The sequence below is a fragment of the Chionomys nivalis genome, chromosome 1, assembly GCF_950005125.1.
Source record: "Chionomys nivalis chromosome 1, mChiNiv1.1, whole genome shotgun sequence".
Taxonomy (NCBI): domain Eukaryota; kingdom Metazoa; phylum Chordata; class Mammalia; order Rodentia; family Cricetidae; genus Chionomys; species Chionomys nivalis.
This window is the reverse complement of record NC_080086.1, coordinates 36069992-36081020: the sequence shown is the minus strand read 5'-3', so window position 1 is coordinate 36081020 and position 11029 is coordinate 36069992. Positions and strand designations below refer to the sequence as shown.

At 51.9% G+C, this 11029-nt stretch overlaps 1 protein-coding gene across 1 annotated transcript in view; it reads left to right on the top strand.

Annotated features, from left to right (window-relative positions):
- The first annotated feature begins 335 nt into the window (after positions 1–335).
- The window catches only part of Slc6a1 (solute carrier family 6 member 1), a 33738-nt gene continuing 23044 nt past the window's right edge, over positions 336–11029 (top strand). The window contains exon 1 of the mRNA XM_057774475.1: positions 336–467. The gene's annotated coding sequence lies outside the window, so the exon portion shown is untranslated. The remainder of the gene's footprint in view (positions 468–11029) is intronic.

Below are 11029 nucleotides of genomic sequence, written 5' to 3'. Positions count from 1 at the left end.
AGGGACCAGGGCTGGGATAGAGAAGGAGGTCAGAGAGAGAGGAAGAGAGGAGGGGACAGAGAGAAGGGGGGCAAGGAAGGAGGGGAGCAGGGCCGAGGGAAAGAGGGTGCCAGCAGAGGAAGGAGGGGAGCCAGGCAGAGGGAGAAGGGGGCTGGTAGAGCGAGGCGAAGGCAGAGGGGGAAGGGTGCAGGGTAGAAGGAGGAGGAGAGTAGAACAGAGGTAAGTGGGAGAGAGGTGCAGGAGCAGAAAAGGTGGGAAAGGCGAGGTGGAGTCAGCAGAGTAGGGGCGGGCAAGACGGCGCGGACAAGCCCCGCCCAGTGGGCGTGCCCTATAACCCCGCCCCTCCGCCCGCCCTCGAAGCCCTAGCGAGCTGAGAGGTTGCAGGCGAGCTGTGCGAGCCCAGGAGCCCAGGCGCCCGCGTCCTAGCGCGGCCGAGCCCGGAGCGGCCCGCGCAGCCCCGGCTGCAGGTAGGAGGGGAGCTGGCGTCGGGGCGCTGGGTGGAGGGTGGGTTCCAAGGCTGCAGCGACCCCCGTCCTCGCCCCCGACGTGCGCCGGCTGCAGCCCAGGGATGCTCCGGAGGCTGGAGGGTCACAAGAGGCTGGGTGCCGTCGAGTCCTGGTTCATTTCCCAGTCGACGACGGGGTACCCAGGAGGGAGCTAGACTAACGTGCGCCACGTCCCCAGTTTCCGCATGTTTCATTCTCTCTGGGGCGGGAAGGATGTAGAGGTTAGGGACCACCTGAGGATGGGGACATCTCCTTTCCATTCTGGGGCACCTCAAGCTCTCTGGAAACCCTAGCTTCAAGAAAGTGCACAACAGACTGGGCTGAGCGCACGCAAGCTGGCCCTGCTGCCCTGCTCACCCAAGAGTTGCCCGGTGCAAGAGGTGGGTCGGGCCAGGACTTACAGCGGTTTGGGTGGCAAACCTTCCTTCCTTTTTGTGAATGACCATAGGTTCTCCATGCCCAATCCCCCTGTATGCACTCATCCCCGTCCCCATGGGTGACACCCACAGAGGTCCTGTTCTGTGGTTGCTCTGGGCTTCCAACAAGAGACTCGGAATGGCCAGCTCTGTACAGAGCTAACGTCCTTTCAAATCAGACACGAGTCTCAAGGAGAAAATTGGATTTTTGAAAGCCAGTTGTTAAGACCAAGATACATAAGGTCCATGGACTGAACCTCCTAGCCACGAAGATCAGGGTGAACGGGATTGTGACCACATCAGGGAAGGGACTATGTCCAGCTGAGCAGAACTTGATGCTAGCCCCAGTTTTTCTATGGCATGCGGGGTGTGTGTTGGGCAAGAGAAAAAATGATGTTCTGGATCCTGCCTGTATTTCTATATATCTGTTGTTGTGAACTTTAGTGGAAATAGTGGAGCCCGCATACCCCAACTTCCAAATTGCAAAACAAAAGAGGTCTGTGGTAATTCAAAGTGTCCTGCAGTCTTCCCCCACCCCAGTTCTGGGGAGACTGAACCAGACCTAGCAGGTCCAAGTCAAAGCATCCTCAGACCCTCTTCAAAGCAAAGGAGAAGCTGAGAAAGTGGCCCTGGGATGTTGAGTCCCTGCTGAGAGAGGAGAAACGGGGGAGTTTTCCCCAGAACAGGAGGGCAAAATGGCTGAGCCTCCCTCGAGCTTCAGAAAGGAATCGCCAGGCAGGCGGCAAACAAAGGAAGCGCTCTGTCTCTAGCCAAGTGCTGGCTTGGTGGCCAGTGACGAGAGGACAAACAGTGAGTCCCAGGCAGCGAGACACAGGCCGGCCTGTCCCCAGAGCCTCTGTGGAGTGGGGTTCCCTGAGAAAGGCACAGAAGACAGGCAGCTACCACCGAAGGAGAAAGCAGTAATGGTTATTCCCCAGTGGAACCCTCCTTCCTTGGACCAACATTTATAGAGAAGTAGGGTCTCTGGAATGAGGCTCTAATGAGGGGTTCAGAGGCCAAGGCGAGGCTAAGGAAAGATACAGAACATCCACACTTCTGTCAGCACAGTATTTGACATTCCTGGTAACTCAGGACCTAAGGCTGTGAATTCATCCACCGAGAAGGAACTCAATGTGGTCGAGAATAAAGCCCACCTGGGAGGAAGGTGATTGCCTAATGGTCCAGCTAGCAGGGACCTGCCCTTATCTGCCTGTGTCAGTGAGGCAGGAAGGCTGTAAAATGCTTCCTTCTAATCCACAGCCAGCAACGAATGAACACGTCCTGGGTGAGGATTCAGTTTGCGCTGAACACTGCCATTGCTTGGCTGGGTGACCTTGGCCAAGTTCTAGTCCCCCTTGGAAAGAAGAAATGGAATGTTGAAGCCTTTTGGTGTGCCAAGCTTGTAATTTCTATCCTAACCTCACTAAAAAAAGGGGGAGCTGCCCTAAGCCCCACTTTAGAATCAAGGGAGAATGAGACAAAGGGGGGAAGTGACTTGCCCAAGGTCACACAGAGAGGAGGAGGTGTGGCAAAGATTTGGCCCTGCTCTCCTGATTCCCGAGCCTAGGCTGCCTTATTGTGCTTCTCTGGCCTCGCATCTTCATGTCTGTAAAATGGGATAGTCAAGTGTAGGTCGCTGACAGTGGGATTTCATGGTGGACTGAGACAATTCCTCCAGACCTACTGTCAGACAAATGGTTGCTTCTCTTCCAAGGAGAGGGTCCAGAGCAACATTAAATAAACTGCCCTCCTGTAGAAATCCTGTCCCTAGGACGGGCTGTGAGAGATCTCTCAGGTCACTTGGAACTCAGAGTCGTCTTTTCCTCCCTGCCTCTGGCTTATGTTCATGTCGGATGCCCGGCCGAGGGTCGGCCTAGCAAACCCAGCCTTGGCCACAATTTGCAGCCCTCCGCATCCCCAAGACTCCCCATGACCATGCGGGTAGGCTGGAAGCCGTGCCTTTCCCTGTGACCTGTTCCATGGCTTGCCAGATAGCCCCTCGGTCCCAAGCTGTGTTCACCCAGCTTCCTTCTCCCTCAGAGGAATTCCTGAAGCCAAACCCAATGAGAGCCCCTTTGTCACCTTGCCTGGTCCCGAAATGGAAATGTGGCAACAGGCCTGTCTTTGCCTAAATAAGAGCTGTCCTTTCCACTCAACTGTGCAATGTCACCAATTCTTCACCTGGTCAGCCCTTGCTGGGAGGGAAATGACCTTAAAATGACTTCAAATGACCTTGAAATAACTTCAACTGCAAAAAGCAGGCCCCCCCCACACACACACAGCTAAAGAGAGCAGTTCCTCCCTCAGTGGTGAGGTCACCAAGCAGCCACTGCTCCAAGATTTGGTGACTTTTTAAATTTCCTTTCCTTTTTCTTTTTTCTTTTCCATCCTTCTTTTCTTCCTCCCTCCCTCCTTCCCTCCCTCCCTTCCTCCCTCCCTCCCCCCCCCCATCAGCTTTGCCCTATTCTCTGAAAGCCATTGTGAAATAGTGGAAGAGAGCTTGTCTCCTGAGAGTAAAAAGGCTGGGTGGCCAGATTTGAATCTCAAAATAGGGCTTCCTGGGAGAGGTGTCTGTAAACTTCTTAGACACCCACTGCTGTCCTCTGTCGTTAACTCCTGACCAACCCTGATCCCTCGGCTGTGGAAGGAAGGCCAGTGAAACCCACTCAGAGCAGAGACCCTTCCTGGTACAGGCGGTAGGTGTGAACACAAGCTGTGACCTGGAATCCGGCTATAAACAAAGGCACAGTTTTCAAGAACCCTTATCCCCAGGACAGCATTGCAGTTACAGTGACAGCTGTCCTTGCCGGCCACACTGACAAAATGCCAGGGAATGTGGCCTTGCTGCACTTTTGTGACAGCATTTAATTTTCGCAAGCCCCTGTGAGGTGTGTATAACTGTCCCTGTGCAGAGGGAGTAACAGAGGAGAACAGTAAATGACCCTGAGTCCAAACTCAGCTGTAAGCTGCCCTGCAGAAGATACCTCCTGCTGTGGAGCCCAGGCACAGCCTGCTAGAGAAACCTCAGGGTCTGCCTCCAGCACCTGAGCCCCCTCATCCCCAGGCTGGGCATCTGCCTAGAGGCTCTTGCCTGCAGGGGAAGCTGAAGTTTGGAGACCTCTGCTGTTGTAATGCAGAACTGAGATTCTAGCTGAGGTCACCATCCTATTCAAAGGGATCTGTGGGCTGCACATCACTTAAAGCTGGTATTGGTGACATGCACCTGGCTGCCACCTTTCCCAAACTCCTGGGTTTCTCATCTTTTGTTCCCACCACCTCCCTGCTCAGAAAGCCATTGAGAGCAGCCCAAGGAAGCCATCAGTTCCGTTTCCAGTGATCTGACATGACACAGAAAGGGGCATCCGATTCGATGTGAGCTGCCTGCAGCGAATAGGCTTCTATTTTTATATTTCTCACAAATTGGAAATTACAAGGAGACCAGGTCTTGGAGAACGATTGGTGGTGGCACTCGGGAGGTGGGGGAGATATGCACTTGGGTGGAACGGAGCACATTAAGGTGCTGGGCCCCTCAGCTGGCAAAGGGGTTCTGGGCTTCTGGGGCTAGGTGTAATCCTGACACACAAGCAAGGTAGAAAAGGCAGAAATTGGTGGCTGCTTGAGACAGTGACCTGCCACACTGCTCACCTGTCAGCTGCCTGATGTCTGCAAGGCCAGTGTCTTGTGCCAGCTCTTGAGCTAGCTGAGCCCTAGACAGAGGGACGTTCAAGGTCAAAGATGCCCTGGGAGGCGCTGGCAGCAGGTTGCCTCCCTGGCCTTCGTGCTTGAGAAGAGCAGAGAGAGCACGCAGTTGCCATGAGAGGAATGTAGACATTTGGAGCCAATGTTTGGCTGCAAACTGGTGCTGACCACACGACTCCTGGTTACCACAGCAGCACTTTATAGTTTGTAAACCACGCCCTTGCTGGTGAAATGGGGAAGTAACCCAGGAAAAGATAAGCGTAGAATCCTGGAGGACAGTCTTCCACCAACCAAAGAGAATCTTATTTTCAGATAGTTTTTCTCATAAACCTAAATCTGATTGACCTTGACCTAAATGAGTTCTCTTGGCTCAGGGAGAGAATATTTACTCATCTAGTATGTAGAATTTCTGTTTTCAAAGCATTTCTTAGTTGAACCAGGCACTTCAAAGATACTATTACCATTACTATCCTCATCTTTTGGGGAAACTGAGGCTCAGAGGACTCCAAGCCCTTGCCTGTACCTTGGCTTCCCAACCAACATGGGTCCTCTTTACTGAGCCCTTCTTCCTGAAAGGGAGCCTGGGTAGCAGCATACTGGTAGGAAGAGGAACCCACAGCACCGGGGACTGAGGTGGCAGATGTCAAGGATGGGCTCACAGAGACTGCAGAGTAAAGGACTGTCTCTCTACTTATTTGAGCCTTATCTGGGCTCTGACCAAAACTGTCATTGTCTTGGTCATAGTCAGAGTTTAGGGTTCAAAAGTGTGATCCTTTGGTCTCAGCAGTAGCCAGATATGGGAGAGGGAAAGATGTGTGTTCTCAAACAGGCCTGCATGACACAAGCATGCTCATTTGAAGGAACTGGGGTCACACGAACCCTCCAGCCTTTGATAGGTTATACAGAGGGGTCTGTGGTCTCAGAAGCCAGGAAGGATGTGGAGCGACATTCCTATGTAAGCCACGTTATCTGAAGGCCACTGTTGGAGCATCATGTGGCTACCAGTGTGCTCAACATGGATGGGGGGATGGGCACAGAGCAGATCACCTGCTTAGAATTGATGTTAAGCCGGGCGGTGGTGGCGCACGCCTTTAATCCCAGCACTTGGGAAGCAGAGGCAGGCGGATCTCTGTGAGTTCGAGACCAGCCTGGTCTACAAGAGCTAGTTCCAGGACAGGCTCCAAAACCACAGAGAAACCCTGTCTCGAAAAAACCAAAAAAAAAAAAAAAAAAAAAAAATTGATGTTGAACACTTGCTGTGCTGATGACTGTGACATCTTACCTGTTTGGGACACTTGCCTCTGGGGTGCAGTAGGGGAGGTAGGAGGCCTGGGGGCTTCTCCAGTCCCCTAGCTGTTGTAAGGTGAACTAAAGAACCTGACCGGTCATCTGACTGCTTCCCGCGTGCCCCACCTCCAGGTCCTGGGCAAGGCTGAGTTCCTCACTTCACCCACTGCAAGGTTGGTGCTGGGGTGGATGCTCTCCCCAGCTCTGAGGCAGGGGCCCGGAGAGTGGGTGCCCTGCTTGTCAGCTATGTTCGGATGGGGTTTTGCTGACGCCGAAGCCCGTGCTTTTCCATGTTGTTCACTTCTTTGAAAAGCACCTGAGCAGAGAGAAGGCTGTGCAGAGGCAACAGGAGGAGCTGTGAGGAGATGGGGCTCATTCTTTGCAATTACAGTGACTGCTTCCAGAGCTTGAGATCAAGGATTCGCGTGTAATTAAAAATTAAAAAAAAAAAAATAGGAAACCGTAACACCTCCCACCTTTGCAAAAAAATAAAAAATAAAAAAATAAAAAAAAACAGTATTCATGGAGAAAGGCGAGAAGCAATCTTACATATGTATGTTTGTAAAACTGGGATTTAAAGGCAGGTGTGTGCCATTTAACAGGTTTTCTCAGAAAGAAAGTGCAGATGACACATGGGGTCACCCCCCTAATATTGACTCTGTGACATGATACAGAGCCAGCCACGGTACCAAGATCCTCCATAAGGAACAGAGACACCAGAATTGATGGGGTGTCCCAAGTTAGTTCACAGACAATGACAGAGCTGGGACTCCATGACACCTGAGCTAGCATACCAGAGAAGGAAGCGGAGAGTCACCTCCTGCCTGGCTTTAGACAGCAGGGACCATGGATACGTCTCTTCTCAGGACTGCTGAACAGGACAGGATAGTCGTCCTTTTGCCGCTGTCTGTTCCCCAGGCTCCAGGCTTGGTTGAAGGAGGGAAGCTGCCCATCCCACTTCCTCCTCACCCCCTGAATTTCTCCATGACACCCTCCTGAGACTAATGGCTGGGTAAGACGAGCGCTCTTTCTCCAAATGACACTGAATGGCAGTAATAACAGAGCAGATGTGGTTCCTCTCCTTTGCTAGGGAATTCAATGGAAACGCCAAGCCGGGAGGGTTCAATGGCAGTGCAGGGCTGCTGACAGCCTGCTCAAAAGGGATGCCATCGACCCGGGTCAGGGCAGAACACCCCTCTGCAGCCTTGGAGACTCACTAGGTCCCAGAGGCAGCCAGTGCCCTTCCTAGACTTGGGGTCCTCAACTGTTTCTGGGAAACTTTCCTGGAGGCCTCTGGGGACCTAAATAAGTGAGATACTGGGAAAGGTGTGGGCATACAGTCACACCAGATAAGAGTGTTGTACACTGCTGTGTGCCAGGTTCTGGAAAAGAAGATCTCATTGTGGAAACTGTATCTCTTCAGGGACCCAGATCATCATTCCCTTTCCTTCTCCATCATCTGTATGGTTCCTTGAGTGACAGCCAGAAGTCACACAGCTGGGGACCGTAGCAATAGGAACTAAGGGCTAAGTGGGTAGAGAGGCAGCCAGTAGACAGGCCATTCTTCATGTCCTATTGCTTCAGCTTCCTAGATAGTATGTCACTGGCTTCTGAGGAGAACATGGACCATACCCAGGCTGTTCTGCCTCAGTTTGCCCATCCACAGAATGGGAAGAAAGGGGTCTATGATGACTGCTGGTGGAACTGTGTATCCCAACCAACCAACTCTAATGCTGGGGGATCGGGGAGATGGTTCAGTGTCTGGAGGTGACATGTTAGAATTGGTTTATCAGGAAAGACTTCCACCACTCAAGACAGCTTCCAGTTCATTCTCTGGCATAAAATATTATCCTAACCTCCCGCATTGGTCACTATAGTGGTGTTTTTAGACCTAGAAGGCTGCTTCTCGAGATTTTAAAGCTAAAACCACAAACACACCCACTGTAGGCAGCCCTGTGCTACAGATGGATAAACTGAGGCCTAGACAGTTGTCCTAGGCCCAACAGATGTTAGGACCCAGAACTTCTCACCCAGCCTCGTTGCTCTTTCCCCTGCCCCAAGCCGGCCCAGCTTGACTGTTGAGAAATTATTAAATAGAGTTGGAGGAAGGACTCTGGTTGCCGTGACAACGGAGCATGTGTCCTCGGGAGATAATGGCGTTGCACAAGGAGAGTGATGTGTGTGGAATGCTGATTCGGGAGCTTCTGGAGTGAGGGAGCCTGTGAGAAAGCAGAGGGGACTATGTTGAAGCATTAGGCTCCCCAGCCAGGATGCATGGGTGCTCAGAGATGGGCGTGCGGGGATGGAGTCACTGTCGAGACGCTCACTGCTGTTGAGTTCCTTCCTTTCTCAACCCACTCAGAAAGGGGCACTTCGCTGTCATAGAATTAGGTAGAGCAGAGGCAAAGGCAGTGCTGGCTCTGTGCCTCCCACTGCTGCAGGGAAAGCCTAGCCTAGGGGGTGGAAGTCAACTGCTGGGGTCTCAGGAGGGGTGGTCTCAGGGCCCTACAGAGCTCTGGTTCCTCCTCAGTGACAAGGACAGTGAATGTACAGATTTTGCTGGACCTCCTGGAACAGGTCAGCCCAAAGGAAGAGGACACTGCACGCTGCCAGAGCATCAGCTTTGAAGTCAAAGTCAAATATCCCCCATCCCTTTAGTTCCGTGCCTCTGGGCAAGTCATGCATCTTTGAGCCTCAGCATCCTCAGCTGGAAAATGGGAGGAATGCCATTCTCTACCTCAGAGGAGATTAGAAAACAATGTAAGGTATGGTAGGTGAAGCCATCAGCTAGTCCCAACTGACTCCCTCTATAGCAGCCACCATCTGTCATTAGCCCAAGGAGAAAGATGAGGGGCAGGGGTCGCTGCTGCCACCGGTGAAGTTGCAAGAATGAAAGTTGCTGAAGCCAGTACAGGGGCACAAGATGCTTGTCCCCAGGCTAGGACATCCATCAGGAGACATACAAATGCCTCCATCCTCAGAAACAGGCACAATGCTCTGCATGCTGTGTGCGCTGCATCCCTAAAAACCTGCAAGCATGCCACACTAAAGGAGACGGGTTCCTTCCGCCAGCTGTGTAAATGACCGCAGGCCTCGGGCCTCTTTGGAAAACATTCTCACCCGCACCATTGATGTCTCTCGCCTGGACAGCTGGTAAAATACATTTCTCTCCTGGATCAGAGAATGTGAGGGTAACACCTTGAGGAACCCCAGAGCATATCGCTTCCATGCTGATAGGGATGTGCGCTGGCTGTCACCCCATTCCTTCTTGGAAGTGGAAAGAGAGTGAGAGCTGGATTTGGGCGTGCAGCCATGCCTGAGGGAGAATTGCGAGCGCCAATGGAGATAGAAGCAGGCGACCATTTTCTTCCTTTTCCTGAACCTGTCTGAGCAGACCCAGTCCTCAAGATGAGGTTGTATCCTGCTTGTGTGTCCCCTACACACAGCCAACAGTGTTGGCTAACAGGTTCCCCAAACCTTCATCTGCAGTCAGGAGAGGGACAAGGGACTCCTTCAGTGGCAGAGAACTGTTCACATTTAGTCAAGATTTTTGGCAACCTTCTAATTTTTGAGGAGTTCACTGGAAGAGTTTGAAATGATCAACCTCTCCCTGGGATTTCCCCGGCTGCTGTAATCTGTTGCATGTAGCTGAGAACCCCCAACATCATTCCTCTGCCTGGTTCCCTACCAATACCTCAAAACCAACGATGCCAGCCATCAAGCATTGTCTTGTCCTAGGTACTCACCTCACTGTACTCTCCAAGCGCGAGTCCTTGAATGAGACACTGTTTGCACGGAGAGCTTATGACTAACCTTTACGCTCGGACTGTGACTCAGAAGCAGGTTGCCCTGCTCCCAGCGCCAGGGTCCTGCTCTGCTCTTCCCGTCTTAGTTTGTGACAAACATCTGCTCACCCTTTGACCCAAAGCAGAAGCTATCCATAGGCTAGAGCCTATGGAATTGTTCGGTCTCTATACCATCTTCCGGGATTCTTCCTCTGTCAGGATTTTCACTTTATGGAGAGGGTGGGGAGTCATCGCGTGGAATCTCTCTGGAAAGCCGAGGAGAGGAGTGAGCAGCAGACGTGAAAGTGAGCTTCTGTGCATCTTTATAAACATAAAATCAACCTTAGACCCCGGAACCCTACCCTTTGTCAGTTCTGAGAATACAGCCCCTTCTCATCCTTTCAAAGTACTCTGGGCCAGTGTTTCTTAACCCGTGGGCCTGGACCCCTGGGGAAGAAGGCGGAACAACCCTTTCAGGGCAGTTGCCTAAGGCCATCGGAAAGCACACATGTTTACAGTAGGATTCATAACAGTAGCAAAGTTACAGTTATGAAATAGCAACAAAATAATTTTATGGCTGGGGGTCACCAGAATGTGAGGAACCATATTAAAGGGGTGCAGCATTAGGAAGGTTGAGAACCATTGCTCTGGGTATTTTTACCCTGTCTGAGATCTTATGAAAAGAGGAATGGGATTTGTTGTTTCCGGATAGAAAGCAGATGCCTGGCATGCTTTTCTGAACTCCATCACTCCGAGACACTGACACCCCTAGAAAGGGCCACCTCTACCCTCATCCTTGACTACACCCAGAGAAGCACTCCGCTGTGGAACCATGGTGGCACCATGTACCTTAGGACTGCAAATCAAAGGCCACTGGGGCCAAGTAATCACAACCGTGACTTAGGGAGTTAGGGACAAGCTGACAGTAATGTTGGGGCTCAGGGCCCTCTTCAGGGGGTGCAAATTCAGATCTGAAAATTCTAAGCAGACATCATATAAGACAAACATATTTATCCCTAAGAACACTGGTTCTTGGGCAACCTTCAGTGACCTTGTTGCTGACCATTAGCCTCTGGGAGGGCTGGATATAGACTGTGACACTGTTGGGGAGGGTGTCCCCAGTATGGATGCTTGGCCAGGAACCTTGAAGCTGTCCCTGGTTACCTTCACTGCCGAGCTATTCTGTGCCACCCAGACAGGCCTCTGCCTGGCCTCACTTCTGCGTGTGACTTACTAGGGATGTGATTAATTCAACTCGCCCTGGCAAGAGTTCCCACTCCCCCAAATTTGCATTCTGTTAACTCCTGTGGGAGTTTCCATCATTCTGGAAAAGGCA